General features: G+C 36.8%; 1 long non-coding RNA gene and 1 pseudogene across 3 annotated transcripts in view; one reads left to right on the plus strand and one right to left on the minus strand.

Moving 5' to 3' along the window:
* The window catches only part of LOC140529099 (uncharacterized), a 74,795-nt gene that overhangs the window by 23,763 nt on the left and 25,955 nt on the right, over positions 1-25,077 (plus strand). For all 3 annotated transcript variants that reach the window (XR_011975423.1, XR_011975421.1, XR_011975422.1), the window contains exon 2: positions 22,958-23,120. This is a non-coding gene — a long non-coding RNA (uncharacterized lncRNA). The remainder of the gene's footprint in view (positions 1-22,957; positions 23,121-25,077) is intronic.
* LOC140530462 (E3 ubiquitin-protein ligase Mdm2 pseudogene) lies at positions 13,931-15,170 on the minus strand (annotated as a pseudogene).

Consider the following 25,077-nt stretch of genomic DNA (forward strand, 5'->3'; position numbering starts at 1 on the left):
GTCATCATAAAAACTTTCTATGCTTGGATTCTTTGTTGTTTTCTACTTATCTTTTCACCCCATCTCCACCCCTGCTTTGGCTTTTTTTCCTTTCTTTTAGATTTGAGCTCTACTTCCAGGGTAGAAAGGTCATTGTCTTGGCTTTTTACCTGGTGTTGCACTGATGTTTCCCTGAGGCCCATGAGGGACCCTCATATCTAGTGCTGTGCAGGGGTAGGGACATGGGTTGACTGGTGCTGCTGGAAGCCGTTGGAGTTTAGCAGCTTACTTTGTGCTGAACTGGGGTCCTAGTGGTTGTGTCTGGAATATGCTGAGGCCTGGTGAGGGTCTTTCTGCATTTCTCAGTGGCTACACTGAAGCACTTGGAGGCCTGGCCACTGACAGCTGCCTGTTCACCAGGGCCTATGATAGGCCTGTGCTGGTTGGCTGTTACCTGTTTGTTTAGGCACCAGTGGGTAGGTGTGTCTACCTGTTAGCCAGGGGCTATACTGAAGCACATGGTAGTCTCAGAAGTGGAGTTTGCTGGTTCCCCTGGCTATGCTAAGGCATGTGGGTAGTCTTGGTATTGACATTTGCCTGTTCCACCACATTGGGGCTCAGGATCTCCTGCTGGTTTATGGAGGTAGGACTTGCTTGGACACCTCCCACCCTGGATTGTGTTCCCCTTTCACTCAAGTGAGATGAATGTTCCTTGATGATCCTCCAAGTTTTTTGGGCTAAAAGATTGTTTTACGCCATCTTTTTGCTGGTTCTACTATTCCAGGATTTGTTTGGGGGTGTTATTTGATAATTGTTTAGAGGTGAGTATGGGAAAGTTGTAGCAGTTTGCTGCTCACTATGCCATCTTGGCTCTCAGAAGTGGTCTCTTCTGACTGTTTGTACTTCAACAATAATTTTTATCTAGATAAGGATATATAATTACATATATATGGATATATAATTGTGTTCTGGTTGTGTCTTTGTTATAGAAGTGTGGAAAGAGGGAAACCAATGACTCTTTGAGTACATAGAAATTATTTTTAAATTGTTTATAAATTAATTATTGTTCAGGCATGTCTGACTCTTTATGACCCCATTTGGGATTTTGTTGCCAAAGATACTGGAGCAGTTTGCCATTTCTTTTTCTAGCCCATTTTATGGATGAGAAAAGTATGACAAAACAGGGTTAAGGGTCACAAAACTAATTAGTGTCAGAGGCCAGATTTGAACTCAGGAAGATGAGTCTTCCTGACTCCAGGCCCAGCACTCTATTCACTGTGCCACCTAGAGACCTCTAATTAAATTAAATCAAATTAATAAGCCTCCAAGTGCTTCAGTGTAGCCACTGAGAAATGCAGAAAGACCCTCACCAGGCCTCAGAATACTCCAGACAAGACCACTAGGACCCCAGTTTAGCACAAGGTAAGCTACTTAATTAATTAGCTTAATTAATCTATTTCTCTTCCTTTTACCTCCCTCTGGTTGTTTTTTTTTTAAAGTAAAACCAAAATCTTGTAACAAATATGCAGCATTTATCAAAATAAATTCCAGTATGGACCATTTAAAAAAAATATTTCTCAATATGGATCCCTTAATCCACTATTTCTCTGTTAGGAGATAGGGAATATTTTTCATTTCAATCCTCTGAAATCATGGTTGGTCATTGCTTTAGTCAGTATTTTTAATTCTTCCAAAGTTGCCTTTACAATTTTGTTGTTACTACATAAATTGTTCTACTTGGTTCTGATTACTTTACTCTGAATCAATACATAAGTATCTTACCAAGTATCTCTGAAATTATCCCCTTCATCATTTCTTACAGCAAAATAGTATCCATTTACATTCATATACCATAATTTCTTTACCCATTACACAATTGATAGGCATCCCTTAGTTTCCAGTTCATTGATATCACACACACACACACACACACACACACACACACACACACACACACCTGCTACAATATGTGGGTCCTCTTTCTCTTAGTCTCTTTGGGGCACAGGTATAGCAGTGGGTCAAAGGATAAACATAGTTTATTAACTTTTAGGACATAGTGCTGTATTAGCAAGCATCTAGCATACCCAGGATGGCTCCTAGCATAGGTTCTTTGATCTGCTTTATAAAGGAAAGACAGTGTCAAAGGGGTTAACAGTCCTACTTTTAATTACATTCTCTAATTCAGGGGAAATATCAGCACTCTGAACTTGGAGAAAACACAAACATAGAAAATACCAGAAGAGAAAATACAAGCAGAGAAATTAACAAAAAGACCAATAGATAGGGTTCCAACTGTCCGAGTAAAGCAGTATTCCTTTACATACATCACTGGATTGAGGGAGCACAAGCATCTGGTAGTCTGGGGCTCTGAACATATGGTTACTTAGAGTCTGGACCAGTAAATCAAAAGATCCTTCTCATGAACAATCCCCCAAAGCAAAAGACCAACTCAGAATATATATATATATATACTTCTCAGAGCTAGAAGCCATCACAACCCTCCTGATTCAGTGCCTAATCAACTTAGTGCCAAAAGCTGTGGAAGCCTTCCTACAAACAAGCCTCCCCCTAAGCAAACTCTTCCTTAGGCAAGTCCCTGCCCCAATGGGCTCCATGTGAGCTTGATTAAAGGGCAGAGAAGATCTTATTATCCCATTAACATTAAAAGTGCCAAACTGCTTTTCAGTATAACTGGTTCAATTGACAACTATATGAACAGTGCATTAAAGTGCCTGTCTTTTCATAGCATCTTCAAAATTGGTCATTTTTCAGTCAGCTTTATCAATATGGGTACACTTAGAGTTACTTCAATTTTTATTTCTCTAATTATTAGTGACTTGAATAATTTTTAAAAATGCAGTAGTTGATAACTTGTATTTCTTTCTTTGAAAATTTCCTGATCATATCCTTTGCCTATTAGAGAAAAACTCTAATAAATTTGAATTTATTCCTTGTATACCTTGGAAATGAGTCCCTTATCAAAGAAACATGCTACAAAGATTTTTTTAAATCTGCTTTTCTGATTTTAGCTGCACTGTTTCTTTTTTTGTGCCAAATTGTTTTAACATTATATAATTAAAATTGTCGACTTCACCATCTGTAATCTCTATCCATTGTTTGTTAGCAGGGACTTGGAGGTTTGTAGAAAACTAGGCTACTGTGCTTGTGACAATATAGATTTCAACCAGCTAAGAAGCCTCATTTTTCAGAATAGCAGCTAGAGGTTGCCTAAGGGCTGAAAACTATTTAAGATATTTTATCAACAAGTTGTGCATTTGTATACACTTCTCAAAACGTAGAGTTTAAATTGGAACCTCGCTAACTTTTTGCCCCTGGATTTAGCAAGTCATTATCTGTAGGGGGCTGGATTGTATATCAGATTATATGGCTGCCTAAAGGATGGAAGGAAATAAACAATAAATGCCTTCCATGGCGTGCTATATACTACGCTAAGTGCTTTACAAATATCATCTCTCTTGTTCCCCACAACAACCCTTGGAGGGAGAATCTCTCATCCAAATTTTGTAGTTGAGAAAACTGAGGCAAACAGAGGTTAAATGACTTGCCCAGGTTCAATTCAATTCAATAAATTCAGTAAACAATTATTAAGCTCTTACTATGTGCCAGTCACTGTGCTTAGTGCTGGGAATACAAAAAGAAGCAAAAAAATAGTCTCTACCCTCCTGGAGCTTGCAATGTAATGGGGGAGACAAAATGCAAACAAATATATATGAAGTAAGCTGTATACAGGAAAGATGGAAAACAACGAACAGTGGAAAATACAGGAAATAAGAGGGGTTGAGGAAAGCATCCTGTAGGTGGTGAGATTTTAGCTGTGACTTAAAGAAATCAAGGGAGATCAGCAGTCAGTGAAGGAGTGATAACATTCCAGGCATACAGCCTGGAAAAGCCAGAGGAGGCCAATATCACTGCATCAAAGCGTATGAGTACAGAAATAAGGTATGACAAGACTGAAAAGGCAAGAGAGGGTTAGGTTATGAAGCTATTGAATGCCAGAGTATTATGTATTTGCTCCTGGAGACAACAGTAAGTGAGTGAGAGGTAGGGGGACCATGATTGGACCTGCAGTTTATGAAAATCACCTTAGTTGTTGAATAGAAAATGTAATGGAGTGGAAAGAGACTTAAAGAAGGAGTACCCACCAGCAATCTATTGATGTATAGTTATGAGGGTGTGCACTAATTAAAACAAAGTCCCTATATACACCAAAATATTTATAACAGCAAATTTTATCGAAGTAAAAAACTGGAAACAAAATTGATGCCCCGGTATTGTACTGAAAGGCACTGTATTGTAAGAAACAATGAACATGATCAATATAAAGAAAGCTGGGATGCAGGTGCATGAATACAAAATGAAAAAAGAACCAGGAAAACAATATACACAAGGAATACAATAATATGTAGCAGTGTCAGAGGAGAGAAGAGGGCCTAGTGGAGCGATGCTGCAAAGGCAAAATTGGTTGGCTTTGGCAAGAGCTTGCACATAGGAGATGAGAGATGGGGAAGAATTCAAATTGACTCTTAGGTTGTAAGCAGTATGGTGTTGCCCTCTATAGTAATATGGAAGATAGGAGTTGGGGAGGGTTTGGGGGAAAGATAATGAATTCAGTTTTAAGTATATTGAGATTAAGATGTCAATTGAACATACAATTCAAGATGTCTACTGGATATCCAGTTTGTGATGCCTGACAAGCAGTTAGAGATATGAGGTTGGAAACTAGTAGAGAGGTTGAGACAGGAAAGGTAGATTTGAGAATCAGCTGCATAAAGATGGTAATAAAATCCCCAGGTCAAACAGCTAGTAAGCGTCTGAGGCTAAATTTGAGACTTGGGTTTTTATTCAGTGTGCCACCTAATATCTTGAAGCTAAGCAACTCTACCTTCCCTGCTCCCCTGGCATGAGAAAAGGGAGGTGATGAAAGGGAGGAGAAGGTAGAGGTCAAAGGGAAAAGTTCACCCCAAACTAAACCCTGTGGACAGGGAAAGGTCTGGTCTTGGGGACCTAACACCATCTTTTTCTTTCGGGATGGGAAAAGTCCTCCTTAGCCATATTTTGCCCTTTGCAGTGATATCTGCTGGCTACATACTGTTATGTTCATTGTGTTTATTATTGTCCTGGTTCTTTTTCATTTTGCCTTCTTGTACCACTTCCCAGCTTTCTTTATATTGGTCATATTCATTGTTTCTTACAACACAATAGTGTTTCAGTACAGTCATGTACTATATGTATAATACAGGGGCATCAATTTTCTTTCCAGGTTTTTGCTTCTATAAAATTTGCTGTTATAAATATTTTGGTGTATATAGGGCCTTTGTTTAACTATTGATCTTCTTGGATTATATGGCTAAAAGTGGAATTTCTGAATTAAAGGACACGAGCATTTTAGTCACTTTCTTAGCATAATTGCAAATTGGATTCCAGAATGCTTGGACAAATTCACAGCTCCATCAAGAGTGCATTACTGTACCCATTTTTCCACAACCACTCCAGAATTTATTATACAAAGATTTTGTTATCTGTTTCAGTTTTCTTGGTGTGAGGCAAAATGTATGAGTTGTTTTGATTTGCATTTCTCCTGTTATTAGCAATCTGTAATTTTGTTTACAGTTATTAATCATTTGCAAGTCACAATTTTTTCTTTTGGGAACTATTTGTTCATACCCTTACCTAGTGGGAAATGAATTTTGGCCTTACATATTTCCATTAACTGCCTCCTCTTAGATATCTGTTCTCTTATCAGGCATTTTGATATTAAAATTTTTCCCATCTCTTTTTGAATCTCATTTTGTTCCATTAATCGCATTCATGAAAATATTTTTTCATTTAATACAAATTGCCTATTATCTTTTAAGAATCACTTCTGTCTCTTTGGTTAAGAATTCACAACCTAGCCATAACTTTGAAAGGTATCTGAACTGATTCTCTTTAATTAAAAAAAAAATTCATGACCTTCATTATTTGTGTCATAAATCCATTTTAGAGTTTATTTTTACTAAGTAATACAATGGATAAAGTACTTCCTTGGAGAGTCAGGAAGATTTGAATTCAAATCCTATCTCAGCAACTTATTAGTTCTGTGACCTTGGGCATGTTACTTAACCTTTGTCAAGCTCAATTTTCTCAGAGATAATAAGAGTATTGACCTCACAAGGCTGTTATGAAGATCAAATCAAATGAAGAAATATCTTCAAGTTTTAAAGTGCTTTATAAATATTAGGTTTTGTTATATTTATTATTATCAGAGTTATTGTTAGTATATGGTATAAAGTGTTGGTCTAAATCTACTTTTTATGGTACTGCTTTCTAATATTACTAACAATTTTTAAAAAATACGAGTTCTTTCCCAAGGAATCTATTTTCAAGTTTATCATACCCTGGCTTTAAGAGTTCATTTTTAAACTGGTGACTAAGATATTTTTTTTTCAGGATTACTACTTTATAATAAAATATTAGGTCCAGAAGAACTATTTCCTCTTTCTTTTTTCTTCTTTTTATTGTTTCTCTTACTGTTCTTCTATTCTTCCCAATGAATCTCTTTGTTTTGTCTAACTCTATGGAGTATCTCCTTGACATTTTAATTGGATTATGTAAATTTAGTTGATATTTTCTCTTTCATTATATTGGCATGACTCAGTCAGAAGCACTGACTATCCCATCAGATTTTTTTTTAAATCATGAAAAGAAATTAAGGTGTATTTTGTAATTGTATCTATACAGATTTTAAATGTTCCTTAGAATATTGATTGCCAGAGCATTTTATGAATTTTGCAGTTATTTTGAATGGGATTTCTTTTCCTAATTCCCTCTTGGATTTCATTATTGCTATTTAGAAATGTTCATTTTTTTGGTTTTATCATGCATGACTATTTAACAGAGATAAATAATGTTTCAATTAGTTTTTTTCTGATCTGCTAAAATTTTCTAAATATGCTATCATGCTAACAACAAATAGGACAGTTAAATTGCATATTTGGCACTTTAATTTTCTTTTGCTTGAGCTATGTTAATCAATTGTGTTACTCTTGTCAAAAAAAAATCTTTTGGTTTTGTTTATCAATTCTATGGACATTTTGTTTTCCAACTTATCTATTTCTCCTCTAATTTTTAAGATTTCCTTTGTTATTCTTAAGTTAGATGTAATTATTTGTTGGCTTTCTGATTTTTAATTTTATCTTCAACTTAATCATCTTTCATTTTTCTATTTTGCAAATGTATGTTACTAAGGAAACACTTTTTCCATTGCTTTCCCCATGTGCTAGAAATCATAGTAAGTTCCCTATTTGCTATTATTGTCTTTCATGTGGTTATTGATTGTTTATATAGTTTTTTCTTTCAGTTGTTTCTTGTTCAGTATGTCATTATTAAGTCTCCATAGGTCTGGTCTTTCACTTGTGCTCTCTATACTAATACTTTTTTAATTGAGCTGTGGTTTTTAAAAAGATATGTTCAGTATTTCTGCTTTTTACATTTATTTACTATTTCTCTGTGTCCTAATACATAGTCTTTTTTTATAAAGATGATCCTGAGACATATGCTTATTATTTAATGTTTCCATTTGTAAGACCCCAAAAGTATTTTAGTTCTAAATTCTCCAACAGATTATTTAGTTTTTTATTTTCCCTTTTATTTATCTTTCTACTAGATTTGTCCATCTTGAGAAAAAATGTTTCTGACTTATTATATTACTATCTATTCTTTGACAAGAAGGATGAGGGAATGGTGGTCTACAGGCAAATGAGAGAGGTAGTGGGAAAGAAATAGTATGTCTGAGTTTGGCTGTTGTGTGTCATGCCTGAAGAGGACATCACTATATCAGAGTCAAGGTACAGTGTGTCAAACTGTGGCTGATCATACCAATAGGCTATAACATAGGTCAGTCACAAATATTCTGCATGAAACATCTGAAGTGGAGATGTCTCTAAATTTGCACATTGTATGTTTCTTTTGAGCTTCTGTTTTGCTCACAGAGCACAGAGCCTACTTTGGTGCAGGCACACCAAGCTGGATGGTCCTGTGCCCATGTCTCCGATGCCTCACAACGGATTCCAAAGTTCTTCAGAGAGACCCTGAGAGTGTCCTTGTGTCACTTGTATAATTTCTTCTTATCTTCATTCGAGTGCTTGTTTGGTTGAGTCTTTTAGGCAAATGTACATTTGGCATTCAAACAGTGTGGCCAGCCCATTGGAGGTGGAGAGATATTATCCTAGTGGGACAAATAATGTTCCACTAAAAAACAAGGCCACATGAGGAAAGAAGTATGTTCCCACAACAGGTGATGAACTTGTCTTTATGGTATTATGCTGGAGAATACAGCATAATGTTTTTTTTTTTACCATTCACTGCTGCTTCTATCCAACATTGCTTCTCTGATGAATTTGTTTTCAAGAGTGAAGTACAGCAGAATATTTTTCTTTTTTAAAAAAAGGATTATGGAACCAAGTTTATAAAGACACTAACAGAAACTAGTTAGAAAAAGAAATTCAAATATCATAACTTCAAAAGCTTTAACCTCATAAAAAACACTGAAAAGTTAAATAATAAGGATATGATAATTGAATCAAGAGAAGTTTATGAGATAACTAAGCAAAACCACATAGAAGCTATATCTTTAAGCTCATCTTCTTTATCCTTTTTTTGTCTTTTCACACCTTGATAATCCTCTTTTTTTTTTTCTTAAACTGATCTTTAAATATAGAACAACATTAAATTATCTGTGCTGTTTTGGTAGTTGCATTTATTTACATTTCTTATGTTTCTGTTTTCAGGGACTTTGAAAACCAAATATTATTCTTAATTGTTTTGCAGGAATGTCTCAAATGTGTTTCTTTTGTTGAACTACCTTCTTCATTTTTCTATGATTGATGTTTTCATGTCTTTATCTGGAAATTTTTGGAGGTCTTCTTGTACAATTTCTTTCCTTCTGTTTATTTTTTTAAAAATTGTCATGTTATTCTGGGAGCTTACAATTCATAAGTTGTCTTGGTATATTCTGTCTTCTAAGCCTATATAAGTTTAGATTTATGTAGAGGTCGCATGTTCATTTAACACTGCTGCTTTTGCATTTCTCTTGTCAGATATTCCTCTATTTCAATTTGTGTGTGTGTGTGTGTGTGTGTGTGTGTGTGTGTGCATGTATGTGCACAAATCTATTAATCTCTCACTAATTAAGAGTGACTCTATTGATGATTAATTTTTTCTAGTCTACTAATTAATTTTTAAATTTTTGCATTGAGATGTCTAAATTCTTGCCTAGAGTTATTGCAACTTTTATTTATAGAGTTGGAGAGTTGAAAAATCTTGGAAAAAATGACTAATCACCATCTTCCTGGTCACATCCACTCTGTTTTTAAAAGAGAGCTTGAGCATATGTCTGGAGAGTTAAAATCTCTCATCATGGTTCAATTCCAGTTTTGTCATCTGCTTTTGGAATTCATTTTCTACTTCCTACTTCTGGATTGGTTGTCTGTATAATATTTCTATCACAATATTAATTCTGTTTCTTGTCAACCATGAATGTAACTTGAACTTTCCTCCCTCCTAAACCTGTATTACTTCTATCTGGAATTACATTGGAATTACGCTGGAATTACTGTTGTCTCCCCATGCCCAATCTCCACCTGTACAAATATTACTCACTGTCCAAGATACGGTTTAAAAGACTAGATTTTAGGCTCCTTCAGGTGAGAATTATCTTTCCATCTCCTAGTACCTGCCATAGTACATTGTACATAATAGAAACTTTATAGATATTTTTTGAATTCCTAATAGTCCTACCTTAGGCATTTATTCTTTTGCGTTAGTCATTATTTTCTTTCTATAAGTCATTCAAAATTTATATGTGTGTATTTATATATATATGTATATATATAAAACATAAAAGCAAAGCAAAGCAAAGTAGGATCTTTTGCTGTTTTGTTTTAGTATAATCAAGAAGTATAATGCCTCTATTTGTTCCAGGATCCATGGCCATTTAGATTGTAAGGCCAAGGATCCTGGAAGGGTGGATTATAAGGGCAAGCAAAGTAGGGTCTTTTGCTGTTTTTGTTTTAGTATAATCAAATGCCTCTGACTGAATCCTGTCTTTATCAACCAAGAGTCTTTACTAGGAGTAAAGTACAGAGACAACAACTTCTTTAACTAGAAACAGTATATGGATTTGTGTTGTTAGTGTGATTAAGGACCTTCCCCACTCATTAATGGGCCTGCCATTTAAGGGGAGTTTGATTAGAGAGGATTTGTAGAAGGCCTACACCTTTTGTTAATGAGGCACTAGTTCTCCAGGATTAGGATGCCCCCTGGCTCTAAAACAGGTATAAATATTCTGAAGGTGAGGTTTTACTTTGGGGCTTAGTTTTTGGAAGAAGCTTTGTATGTCAAAGGAGACTCTGGGAAGCTGCAAAGGAACCCCTCACCTTGGAAAACCCAGATGTTGGTGCTTTCCTCTCTGGCAACTATGGTTAGACATTGGACCTGTCTGTTTATTTGTGATATATGTGTTGCTTATGTCAGACAGTTTGGAAGCACTATCTGCTGATTTCTTGAGCTAAGTGAATGATATATGTGCTTGATTAAAGGAGATTGTTAACCCATCAAAAGTTACCTTTCCTTTTAGAAGAACAGATCAAAGAACCTGTGATAGCAGTGCCACCCCCATGTATGTTGGGGTGCTTACTGATACAATATAAACTTGTATCCATACATATTTATAGATATGTGTGCATATATGTGTGCATATCTTATCTAGTCTCATCTTAAGTGACTAAACACGCTCTCTTGAATTCAAACTTTTATTTTTAACTTTTTCAAGTGAACAACAATCTGAAATTATTAAAAGCAAAAAACAAGTAGGAGAAAGAGGCAGCCAGGGAAAAATAATTTCTCACAATGTAGCTTACCATTTTATGAGTTTTGCTTTCTCTGGATTTTAGCACAATGGGGAATAGAACACTGTAATATTCATTGGATTCAAATACCTAGAAGACTAAGTTTGTTTTCTTGCTCTGTGGTTTTAGTAAGAGAAAACTATGACATTTATTAGTCTACTAGCTCAGTTTTATCTGAGTTGGAGGCAATAAAAAGAAAGAGGAAATGTATTGATTATCCCCCAAAGAAAGGATTCAAATAAAGGTAAGAGAAAAGTAGCTTCCTTTGCTATGTGCTCACTTTTCTTAGGTTTCTGTATTTTTCATATCCAAGTTAGATTAATGGTTAAGCACTCAAGAATTACCTCCTAACAAACCAAAATATTTTGACTTAAACAGTAAAACTTCTCAAAAGTAAAACTGTAGGGTCAGACTACTCGGAAATAGAATAAATTTCCATCTAGTAATCTGAGGTCACAGTTCCCTATTTAATGCCCAAATATCAGTGAAAGTGGGAGGATAAGGTGTTGAGCAGAGAACATGTTGTGGCATTACTCACCATTAATACTTTCACTCAGTTTCATTTATAAAACTAAGACCTTGAGTGAATAGGAAAGAGAGATTGGTGAGTCTGTATAAAGGTTGGAAAATATCCAATCATAGAGCTAATTCCCATACTGAGGAACTAAGCATAGGTAGAGAAAGAGACAGAAAAAAAGAGAAAGAAATCGACACGGACAGATACAGACAGAAAATGACACAGATATGGAGGCTGAAAAAGAAAGAAGAAAGGAAGAGAAGAAATAAGATGAAGGAAAAGAAGAGAGAAGATGATTCAGTATCATCCTTCTGAGGCAGTAGTCTCTATAGGAGTAGAAATGGTTATGTAATGCTTAGAATTATAGGTGCATTTCCTAAGGGAGGACTCATTTCAACAAACCTTTAAAGTGTCTACTATGTGCAAGGGACTGATGATACCAAGATGAAAGAAAAATACAGTGCTTGCCCCCAAGGAGCTTACCATCTCAGGGAGGTAGGGATAAGATATGCAGACAGATAACCATGGTACTAGGGGCATTGTCATAAAGGCAGAGGAGAGTTATAAATTATCTAGGGGAATTTGAGGGGGAAAAGGTCGCTTTCAGCTAAAGGGATCAGGGAAAATCTCTGGAGAAGTTGGCACCCATGAATAGAGAAATAAAGAAGAATCCTTTATAGTTTTTAGGTACATCTTCCTAAGAAAGTTGTCCTGTAATCCAACAGCCCTTTTCTTCTACTTGTTCTGAAAGTATGACTTATTGTTGGAAACAGTTCAATCCTGAAGCACTATCTCCATTGCCAAGCTCTACATTCCTTTCACATAAAGAATGATAAGATACTGTTGTTTTAAAATTTTTAAGAAAAGCAACCTATTTCTCCTTCCTTTTTTCTATCAATAAATTATGGCTAGTGCAAACATTCATATTTCATTTTGGGTTGTAGTGACCATGGAAAGGCAACTCTCAAAGGAAATATACAAAAATGATATTCACTCTAATAATAAAGACAAAGAAGAGAGAGGATCTTGGAGCTATACTAATTTTCTCAAGGATAACTATAAATTATTCCCACAGCATATAAATACAAAAAAAAGGTTTTCCTGATTATAAACTGGGAAGAAAACAACAAAATAAGGATTATGAAGCAGGGTGCAAAGGACATTTTTTTCAAAGAAAAGTAATTAGTTTTAGATTATCTTCAGAGATACTATCCATTTTCTATACCACAGGCAATACAATGTGTTCACACTTCCTCTATTTCAATTGGCACCTCTAGGAGAGAGATGGCAAAAGGGTTTTAAATATCTCTCTGCCCACCTTCTTTATTCACACAAAGGCATATGGAAGGTAGAGGATGCACCACCCACTACCCAGGATACTCTTCCCCTGAGCAGTAGAACCAGAAAAAAAGGGTTGTACTTTGCACAAATGCACTGTGAAGTTGGACGTTTTCAGCTGATAAAAATTATATTCTGCCCTTCCTTCTCAACTCCTGGCAGCCAACAGTTAATTATCTGTTAGCATGAGAACACTGAGTGAACCCTCCCTCATAAACTCACCTTTGGCATTTATAAATGATGAGACTTCTGGTTTTTAGGTAGGTCTTATTTGGCATTGGAGGCAGATATTAAGTAATAGGATTCCTTAGTCTCACTTCCAGCTTATAATATTATAACCTAGTTTGTTGTGGTTATGGTTATTACTTTTGTGGTAAAGATGTAACTTGGAGAAGATAAGTCCTTTTTTTTTCAACCCATCAATGAGATGCACCTTGTAGGAAGCTCAAGTCTTCTTGTCATGGCATTAAAAATGCAAGATTTGTCCGTTATTTTTGTTTTGTTTTGGTTTGGTTTGGTTTTATTTCATTTTGTAGTTTATTTGACTTTCTGCATCCATTGTTCAAAATTTTGAGTAAATCTGTGTTCTCATGGATGTAAGTATTCACTCCAAAGAAGAAAAATCACAATCCACCTTTGCCCATTTTATGAAACTCTTACCTGAGTCCTACCTTAAATTCTTCACAGGAGATCCATCTCAGATGCTGGGGGCCCTCTTTTCCTTGTGATGGCAAAAGAAGACAGAATAAATGGACTACGTACTGGCTTTGGCTTGGTCTTGCCACATGACCGGTCCATTTTCTATTTCATGTATTTTTGATGATAATTTTTATTCTTATTCTCGTTGGTAATTTTCTGTAATTATTGTAGCCTTCTTTCACCAACCATTAACTTCTCTGTTGCTTTCTGAGTGATACTAATTTTTGGTTCTTCAGAGATTGCACTATAACTTGGTTCATATTCTTTATCCACTTCATTTGGGCTGTGTGGATTATTGGGCAGAATCCTCGAATAGTTCTAAGTTTTACTTATGAGACTCTGTATTATCTAGGTTCAAAGTCAGAAAGGCCTGAGTTCAAATCCAATCTCAGATACTTACTAGCTATGTGATACTGAGCAAGTCACTTAACCCTGTTTATCTCAGCTTCCTCATCTGTAAAATGAACTGGAGAAGGAAATGGCAAACCACTTAAGTATCTTTGCCAAGAAAATCCCAAATGATGATACTTTTAGATGTTGATGGCTGGGAATAATCCTCACTTTCTTGGGAGTTTGATGTCTGTATTATTTTTTCATCACTTTCCTCAACATATGAATCTTGAGAGTCATTCATTTTATTTTTCTTACAATCTGGAACATCAAAGCCCTCTTCCTCCCCTTGTATGGGGCTTTCTAGTTTACATTTATCTGACACATCACCCTTCCCCTCAGAAAGCCAATTATCTCGCAAAGTCCAGCATCTATGGCAATGTGGTGGAAGTAGAGGGTTCATTCTATCACAGGAAGTACTCTTCCAATAGTCAGCTAAGGATATTTCAGGATCTTCATCAAAGGAGTCAGTGTGACTATCCTCTGCCTGATATACAGTATCTCATCATCTTTTTCTGTTGAGTTCTTGTCCTTCATTGTGGCTATAATCTGGATCAATGGACTTAACTTCAAACTCAACGCTGAATTGGTCTGAAACTGAATCATCTGAATTTTCACTTAATACACCAGTATCAATATCTGGACTTGAAGGAATTTCTGTTGAATCATTGCTACTGCTTGGTTCACAGCATATCTCACTTATGACACATAGGGTACAGCTTTCATCAAATGGAAGGAAAATACTATCTGACTTAGTCCGTTTTCTGTGTCTTTCACCAGGTAACTCATTCGAATTTTCTTCTGATGCATTATATGTTCTCCTTCTAGATGAAGTAGTTGGTCTAGTATTCAGATTTGGTGACGGTTTCTTTTCCTGCAATTGCTGAATAGATTCCTTTTGACCACTTCTGCTTTCAAGCTGACAGCTGGCTTCATTTGTTGATGTATTTGGACTTGCAAATTCTTGTTGATGGACTACTGTCAAGTTTCTAGAAATCATTGCATATAATCTCCTATGCTCTTTCACAGAGAAGCTTGGTGACCCAAACAGATCTCCAAGAAGGTCATCTGAACAATCGACGATGTGCTGTTGCTTTTTATCATACAATTGTTTTGACATAATATACTGGCTAAGATAGAATAAAACCTCCTTCTTTGAGAATGTTTCTTTCTGCGCACCAGCAAACTTCAACAGCTTCAAGAGCAATGGTTTTGGTCTAACCAGGGTCTCTTGTTCCGAAGCTGGAATTCGTGAGGTGCTTAAGGCACCATCTGGATCAGAAGACATTTTGGAATTGCACATTTGCCTGGGTAAGGACGGGAAGGTCCGGCAGAGGACAGCTCCTCTGGCTCCGGAGCTGAGGGGAGCTTCTGGCCGTGCTGGCGACGCCCAGCGCCCGGGGCAGCACTGAGCCCTACTTCCCTCCAAGGGCGGTTTCTGACTCCATACCCCGCCTTGAGGACCCTTGCAGGGCTTTGAGGGGAGGGGAGAAGGTCCCAGGGCGAGCTCGCTCCGAAAGCCGCAGTCTGCGTGGAGATGGAGCTTTCAATGAGATTCTGAAAAATGAATGAAAACTCTATTCCTTGGGTGTTTTCTACCTGTCTGAGCCTATTAAGAACTTCTCTATGCATAGTAAATTTTTTTTAAACTCTAGAAAAGGCTTTGTAGCCTTCAAGCAATTTTAAAATTGTCCTTTATATGTGCATAATACTGCTGTCTTTTACACAGCACAAAGTCAAACAGGGAGTGTGGTAGTACAGGTGTTATTGTCTCTGTTTTATGATGAAGAAGTAAATAAAAGATTAAGTGACTTAGCCAGAATCCCTCAAACTGACTAGTAATAGACACCTTGGGCAGCTGGGTGGAGCAGTGGATGGACTGCTGAGCCCAAAGTCAGGTAGGCGCAGGTTCAAATTTTACCTCAGGTTATCCTGGGCAAATCACTTAACCCTGTTTGCTTCGGTTGCCTCATCTGCAAATAAGCTGGAGAAGAAAATGGCAAACCATTTCAGTATTTTTGCCAAGAAAATCCACAAAAGGGGTTCAGGAAGCTTCCGACACAACTGCAGGACAAAAATAAACACATCAGATATCTTAAAAGCTCAGGTCTCCTGCCTTTTTACCTGGTGCTCTTTCTAACAGGCTAGTCTTCATTCCTTGTATAGTCATCAGCCTACATAATGTTGACTCAAGAATTGTTTACTTACCCTCGCAAGGGATCCAAGTTAGAAGCACACGTAGAGCTTGGACTCTATTCTATTATAACTCTAAATCATTTCTAGTTAGGCTGGGAAAACACCAGATCTTTGTTTTGGATTCTGTTTGGGGAGCCAGCTGAAGGGTTGATTCCAGAGAGAAAGTGCTTCCAACAGACTACTGCAAGAGACTAAACCAGAATCAAGCTTGTGAATCCAAGATCCCCTGCATTCCCCCCTCCCTATTCCCCAGTTGTTAAAGAACAATGCTATGCTTCTGGCACATAGCAAGTATCTAATTAAATGCTCTATCCATCATCTATCTGTCATCTCTCGGTATATCTGTCTCTGTATCCGTCTGTATCCATCATCCATCCATCCATCCATCCATCCATCCATCCATCCATCCATCCATCCATCTTTCTATCATCTACTCTTTCCAGGCCCTTACATTTTGCATTTTCCTCCTGGCTTGGTGCTTCTATAACTTTTACCATAAGAACTGCTTTTCAGACTGATTGTAATCAATCTTGGAAAGTTCTAGTTAGGACCTTCATTCTGCTCTACATACTATCAGGTTGGTTTAGATTAATCCTTTGATTACCTGAACAGATTTCTGGGAATTTTTGGATTTCTTCTGAAAAAATGACCTCTAAAGTTAGGAAGAGGGCTATCCATTTTTTCCTTTGAAATGTATTTTGTGTTTCTTTACCACCTGCTGAAATCATTTGTTCCCCTTCAAAATTAAGCTCAAATCCTGCTTCTTTCATGAAATCCAGTACAATGTAAGTTCCTGGAGGACAGGGGCCATTTTATTTTAATTTTGTATTAGTAGGCCCTAGCATAATGTACTGTGTATAGTGGGGTCTTAATATGTATTTGTGGATTTGAATCTTTCACAAGAGGTAGAGGTGTCAAATACAGGACCCACAATAAACACAGAACAAGACTAAAATGCAATTGTGAAATATTTAACAAAATTTTGAAAGTTAAATATAGATACTATTACATTTTACAACTAAGTCAAGATGAGGATGACAGGGATCATTACATATAGTTTGGTGGTCCCTCTTTCTATTTGAATTTGACACCAGTGATGTAGTAAATAGTATGTATGTAAAGTGAGTAAACCCTGGTTCAAATCCTGCCTCAGATAATTTACTAGCTGTGTACTTAACTTCTCTGAGCCTCAGTTTCCTTACTTCTAAATTTGGAATAGTAATGACAGCATTTACCTCACATAACTATTGTGAGGATTGAATGAGATTTTACATATATATATTATATATGCGTGTGTGTATAAAATGCTTCGCAAAATTTAGAATAGAAATATGAGTCATCATTAGCCCCTCAGAGGAGTTATTTCTCTCTGAGTGTTTCTGTGTCTCTACCTTTGTCTCTGTCACTGTCTCTTTCTGTTTCTCTCTCTCTCACTCTCTCTGTCTCTTTCTGTCCCTCTGGAACTAACATTTTCACTCTCTCATCTCTCATCCTTCCCCAGCCATTCTTAATTCCAGTACCTTTCATCTTTTAATTATTTTCTATTTATCCTGTATATAGTTAGCTTTGTATATATTTGTTTGTGTGTTAACTCTCCCATTAGATTTTAGTCTTGAGAGCACAAACCGCTTTTTGCTTCTTTTTGTATCCCTAGCCCTTAGCACAGTGCCTGAACATATAATAGCCACTTAAATATTTATTGATCTCTCTCTCTCTCTCTCCCCCTCTCCCCCTTTATCTCTCTCTGTCTCTCTCTCCCTTTATCTCTCTCTGTCTCTCTGTCTCCCTCTCCCTCTCTCTGTCTCTCTCTCTCCCCCTTTATCTCTCTCTGTCTCTCTCTCTCCTTTATCTCTCTCTGTCTCTCTCTCCTCTCTGTCTCTGTCTCTCTGTCTCTCTCTCCCTCTCTCTGTCTCTCTCTTCCCTCTCTCTCTCTGTGTCTGTCTCTATCTCTGTCTCTCTGTCTCCCTCTCTCTGTCTCTTCTCTCTCTCTTCCCTCTCTCTCTCCCTCTCTCTGTGTCTGTCTCTGTCTCTCTGTCTCTCTCTCTCTCCCTCCCTCTGTCTCTGTCTCTCTCTCTGTCTCTCCCTCTCTCTGTCTCTTTCTGTCTCTCTCTCCCTCTCTCTGTTTCTGTCTGTCTCTTACTCTCTCACTCTCTCTTTCTCGCTCTCAACTCTCCGTCTTGTCTGAATCATTGCTCTTGTATTATTCTGTTTAGGGTTGACATTATTTCTATGACATTCTTTATATATAGTCAATTAACTTGTAAACTCTTTGAAGGTACCACTCGTGGTCCAATTTACCTTTATAATTCTCATTGTTCACAGTAATATTGCCTCTTGCACATAACAGAAAATAAATAAATGTTTCTTGAATCAAATTTCTGCCTTTCCATATTCAACATCACAACCCTACTGCAGAACTTCTTCACCCCCTGTCTGGATTACTGCAATAGCCTCTCTCTTCCCTCTCTGATTCCACTCTCTACCTACCAGTTTATCCTACACTCTCTATCAGATTAATCTTCCACTAATGTCGCTTCATGTTCTGAGACAGTTAGTGGTTCCCCATTATCTTCAGGTAGAGTACAAATTCTTAAGACTGCTATTCAAGAGCTTCTGCAATCTGGCCCTACCCTTCCTGTCCACCTTTATTTCCTATATAAAATTTCCACTCAAACCAGGCTGCTTTAACTGTCTCCCAAATGCACCATGCTATTTCTGTCATACTTTGACTCATGCTGTTTTCTTTGCCTGGAATGTCCTCTTCTCTCCCTCCTACCTATTACAACCCACCAGTCAGATTCACATCCCATCTTCAACCTGCCCTGACAACTCCAGCCCACACTAATCTTTCCCTTTTCTAAAACCCTATAGTTGGTACTATTCATCATAACCTACTGCTTTGTATAATAAAATAATGAAAACATAAAGAACATTAGAAATCATCTAGCTTGGTTCCCCTTCCTGCTCCCCATTTTATAGAAAAAAACATTGAACCCCTGATGGGTGAGTTTTCACCTTATTTTGGCAGGAACCAGGACTCTACACCCCTTCTCAGACATCTTCTCATCATGCTACTTGTTCTCTGATAATCACTCTCATCCTTCTTTCACAGTAACCTTAGACTCTACCTCTGGATTCCCCCACCTCCTCCTTCATACAATATTTTGTAGATGTTGTTCATCATTAGAATGTAAACTCTGTAAGGCTCAAAGCCTTTCTAGCTTGTTTGGATGGATATTTCCAGCTCTTAGTACAGTATTTGGCACATAAGTGCTTGATAAATACTCTATCCAATGGTGTTCTAGCCAATGTTTAACAAATGATCCCCTCCCCCCAAAAAAATCTGTATGCCTGTCATACTTTTAAGTTTGGTTTGCATTATTATCATTGTCTTCATCACTTTCTTAAGTTTAGAAATTAACAAAACAATCATGCTGATTTTTAGCATTTGCCAATTTCCAAGATGTAATATAAATACTCATACTGAAAATTTAATATTTGACTCATCTTGAGCCTATTTGAGCTAATTCCAACAGATTCTTGCTATAAATCTATCTAGCTGTCTGCTTATCCTCTCTGGCATCTGTCACTCTATATCTATCTAATTTATATCACTTATCTGTATAATCTATCATCTCTCTAATCCATCTCTATCACATATATTATCTCTCTGTCATTTCTCTATCTATCTGTCTGTTTGTCTCTCTGTCTGTCTGTCTGTCTATCTATCTATGTATCTGTCTCAAAGAAGTTAAGTAAGTTGTGCAAGACCATTCAGCTATGTAGAGGAAGAGCTAGAACAGGATGCATCATTGTTGTGGTTCATCTTTCATTATGGAAGGGTGATGTCTTGTCTTGCGTGTGAACTGGATTTGAGTGAGGCACTCAGCTCTCTGAACTCCCACTTCAGCTCTCTCTCCACTAACCCAAAGCTATGTGAATATTAGTTGAAGGAACTAAGGATTTTCAGCCTTGAAAGTGTGTAGTTTAGGGACTCTGATAATGGACTTTAAGTATTTGAAAGGTTGTCAAGTAGTGGAAGAGGGAATTGACTTTTTCTGCTTTGACCTTGAGGGCAGAACTACGAGTAATGATTGAGAATTGGAAATGCAGGTTTTAGTTCAGGAAAAACTGCTTAACAGTCAGGGGAGTCTAACAGTGGAATGGGCAGCTTCAAGAACTGGTGTGCTGTCCCTCGTTAGAGGGCTTCAAGCAGAAGCTAACACTATGTTGAAAAAGGAATCATACTTCAGGTGTGGGTTTATCTGGAGGGCAGAACTGAAACAGCTTAAAAGAAATGAAAGATGTGCAAATTTAGAGAATCCACCCCAAATGTTCACATGGGCTATTTGTGCCCAACCTGTGGTAGAGCATTCTGCATTTGCACATGAAACTTGACTCTAACATAGTGATGTCATTTGGGTCCAACAACCAGTGACTGGATGGGCCCTTCCAATGAGATTCTGTGGTGCTGTGGACTACCAGTCACATGTGTCCAATGGTAGGATAGATACTTTAGGAAATGAATATAAAACATAATTTCTGCTCTCACAGAGATCATAATCTAACCGTAGAGATTATACTAAGGTGTGAAACATTTAGTAAACAATATACCAACATTTAAGTAAGTGTTAAATAGGGACAATGTAAGACAATGTGCAGTTATCCCTTCCACATCATGCCTTTCCTCATGGTGGTTTTGATATATCAAGTGTCAGCATAAGAAACTAAATGAGAATTTTGGGGGAGTCTTGCAGAAGCCAGAGATGACATGCAAAGGCCAGGAGACAACACAGAAAAAGTTTAAAAACTCAGAAATGCATAAAATTATGCATAATGTTGCATAATATCAACATATTTCATAATAATTCAGACTTCTAGTACAAAGGGAGGGTCAAAAATTTTACATGGATTTTCCAGATTGTGGGGGAGCCACGGCCCTGCCTCCCATGATATGGAAAGAATAACTGTATAAGCAAGTATTAAATGAGGAGGTATTGATTCTAGATTCCATGGATGCACAAAGAAGAGAGAGATTAATGTAGGCTGAAGTTGGGCAGAGGTAGGCTTTAAGCTGGAGGAGAAATAGGACTTAAATCAGAACTTGGGGAAAATGTACATTTCCATTGATAACTTCTGATAAATCAGAATTCTTCCATAAACAGGATCCCTTAAAAATGCTTGTTTGAATGTTGTGCATGATATGACCACTGACTCTCCCATTTTACATCACATTAGGCCTCACTGAATGTTTAAAGCTAGCTGGAGAGAATTTTCTTTTCTACTGCAAGCCTTTTTGCCATACTTAGCAGCTCTCATTAGGTTGGCCATAGAGCTACATGTGATAGTGAAATGGAGTCACAAGGTGGGGGAATTGTCGTAGTGTAACTCCAGTGGTAAAAGAAGGGAGGAGACTTGTTAATGCTGCAAACTGGACCCCTTCACCCTCGGCCCTTGAATATCTCAGACCTATAACCTTGACAGTTATTTCAAAGACAAAATCCTTATTTCTGACCATTATTTACTATAGCAAAATGTGTCTAAAAATCTCTTGTCACCATTAATAACCTTTCAGATGTTATTTATTGAGACTGTCTCCCTTCGCGAGGAAGAATTGAAAAATAAAAACATTAAAAAATAGCACTGGATTATTTAGTTGCTCCCCTTTCACCTTACCTCCCTTCATGAAAAGATCTTTTCCCACACCATCCGAAAGGAATAATAGTAATAATTAACATTTATATTCAGTCTTTCAATTAACATGTGTTGAGCATAATGTGTTAAAGGCCCTATGTTAGGTATTGAGGATACGAAAATGAAAATAAGACAGTCCCTACCTTTAAAGAACCACCATTCTAGAGGAGCATCATAGTATGGTTTATAGAATACTGAAGTGGGAGTCAGAAAGACCTGGGTCCAGGCCCTTCCTGAGATACTGACTAGCTGTGTGACTTTGGGGAAATCACTTTATATCTGTAAAAGGGGATAAATAACAGTGCCTGTATCTCAAGGTTTCTGTGAGGATCAAATGAGATATCGGTAAGCTCTTTGTGAAATCTTAAGTGTTATACAAATGCTGACTAGTCTATATGATAATGTATGGAACCGAGGTGCTAGTCACTGACCCTTAACAATAAAGGAAGTGTTGCTGATGGGGGCTAAGCTAATGACTTATATAGAAAAGACACCACAACCCCCTCTGTATTCTATGATCCACTGACACAGACCTCCTTGCTGTTCTTTGCACAAGACATTCCATCTCCTGAGGCCATGCATTTTCATTAGCTATATACCTCATGCCTGGAATTTTTTCCTCTTCTTATCTCCATTTCCCCTGATGTTCCTGGCTTCCTTCAGTTTCAACTAAAATTCTCCCTTCTACAACAAGTCTTTCCTGATCCTTCTTAGTGCTAGTTCCTTCTTTCTGTAATTAACTCCAATTTAGACTGTATATATTTTTGTATATAGTTTTTGGCAAGCTCCTCTCCCCCGTAGATTATCTTCTTAACAGTATTAGCTATTTTCTTTTTGTTTGATTATGGTTTTTTTTCCTGCTTTTGTATTCCCAGCACTTAAAACAGTGCCTAGCACATAGTAGGTGATAAATAAATATGTGTTGATTAACCACAGTAACAATTTCATAGGGAAGCTGCATTTTCTGATAATAAATGACAAATTTAGACACAGATTAGCAAATATTTTGTAATAAAATATTTACTTATAGAGGCAAAAGGAAATGGTAGCCTCAAAAATTCCTAGCATGATTTTTAGGGTATGGGTAATATGCTAAGAAGTAGAATTGGTTTTTTAGGTTAAATGAATCTGAAAGCATCAAAAATTACCACAGAAATTTCAAGAAATGTTTAGCACTACCTTTGATGCTGTTTTGTTTTATTCTCTACTTATTTTTTGTCTTAATGTTGTTTCACAGCTTGGTTGGAATTCCTTTGAGGACAAATTATTTTATACTCCTTTTGTAAAGAGACTGTGCAGTAGAGTTCAAATGCTTGGCAGTTTCGTTCTAGAAAGGACCTCAGCGTGTGGTACCTTATCCTGCCAGGTGATCTTCAGAATCTTCCGAAGACAACTCCAATGTAAGTGATTCCTGGTTATGGTGCTGATGTAGTGTCCAGGTTTCACAATCATATAACAATGAGGTCAGCACAATGGCTCTGTAGTTCAGTGGGTTTTTTTTCTTTCAATGCTATTAATCTCTCCTTTGATTTTCGGGGTTTCCATTTATCTGTTTAATTAGGGATTTTTAATTCATTATTCTATTTTTTTTAAATTCCATGCTCAATTCTTCAGCTTTTTCTATATTTTTTTGATGTGGGCATTTAGAGATATAAATTTTCTCTAAATCCTTGTAATAGCAATTTAAAAGGGAAGATCTTCCCCATTCATTAATAGGCCCATGTGACCCGCTTAAATCACCTGGAAGCCTAAGTCACATGTAGCTGGAGGAGCTTGCTGAACAGGTGGAACAGGAAAAGTGGAGCAGAACCTGGAAGAAGTGAGTGAACTCAGCAGGCACAGCAAGATTTGTGAATGTTTGCTTGTGAGAAGGCCCCAGCAGAGAGGGGTACACTTGGGAATGGCTTTGCCTCCTGCCATTATCATGTTTATTAACTTCTTGGCTACCATGACAGATTTAGCTTTCTGTTTTTGGGATTTGGCTTTCTGGTGTTTGAATAAATGTTTTTCTTCTGCCTTCTTTATGGAGAGTCTTTTATACTTTGTGATTGAGAACTACACCGGCACATTCATAGTCACCACCAGTGCTGTGAATATTGCCTTGGTGATACAGTACTGCTTTCGCTACATCCCATAAATTTTGGTATGTTGTCTCATTGTCATTCTCTTTAATGAAATTATTGATTGTTTTTGTTATTTGGTTTTTGATCCACTCATTCTTTACTATTAGATTATTTAGTTTGCAAATAATTTTTAATCTATGTTTCCATGGCCCTTTATTGATTTTATTGTATTATGATCTAAAAATGATGTACTTAATATTGGTGCTTTTCTGCATTTTGTTGTGAGGTTTTCAATCTCCTAATAAATGGTTAATTTTTGTGAAAGGTCCATTTACAACTGAGAAAAAAGGGACACTACTCTTAACCATTCAATTTTCTCCTGAGATCTATCATATGTAACATTTCTAAAATTCTATTCATATCCTTAACTTCATTTTTATTTATTTTGTAGTTAGATCTATCTGGTTCTGAGACAGGAAAGTAGAAGTCCTCCACTGGCATAGAGTTACTATTTCCTCCTGTAACTAATTTAACTTTTCCTTTAAGAATTTGGGTCATGGGTCATTTGGTGCATATATATTTAATATCGATATTGTTTCATTGTCTGTGTAACCTTTTAGAAAAATGTAATTTACCTGCTTATCTTTTTAAATTAGGTCCATTTTTGCTTTTTTTTTTTTGTCTGAGATCTTAACTGCTACCCTGCCTTTTTTTTAAAACCTCAATTGAAGTATAACAGATTCTGTTCCATCCACTTATTTATACTCTATGTGTGTGTGTTTGTTCAAGTGTGTTTCTTGTAAACTACATACTGTTGGATCCTGGTTTCTAATCCACTTTATTATACATTTCCATTTTATGGGTGAGTTGAACCTTTTCTCATTTACAGTTATGATTACTAGCATTGTAATTTCTTCCATTCTATTTTCCCCATTTATCCTTTTTCTCTATCTCTGTCTCTCTCTTTATCTCTGTCTCTGTCTGTCTGCCTGCCTATCTCTCTCTCTCTCCTGCCCCTTATTAAAAGAGAGTTTTGGTTGTGACCACTGTTTTTCTTAATCTACCATATATCTTCTTTCACCCCATCTCTTCTCTCATCCACTTCCCCTCCTATTTTTCTGTTGAATAAGATAGATTTTTATACACAACTGGGTGAGTATGTTATTGCAAAGCCAAGCAAAATAGAATCTTTTGCTGTTCTTGTTTTAGTGTAAACAAAAAGTATAATGCCTCCATTTGAATGTGATAAAAGAAGATCTTCCCCACCCATTGATGGGCCTGTCAATTGAGGGAA

The sequence above is a fragment of the Notamacropus eugenii genome, chromosome 2 (genome assembly GCF_028372415.1).
Source record: "Notamacropus eugenii isolate mMacEug1 chromosome 2, mMacEug1.pri_v2, whole genome shotgun sequence".
NCBI classification, from domain to species: domain Eukaryota; kingdom Metazoa; phylum Chordata; class Mammalia; order Diprotodontia; family Macropodidae; genus Notamacropus; species Notamacropus eugenii.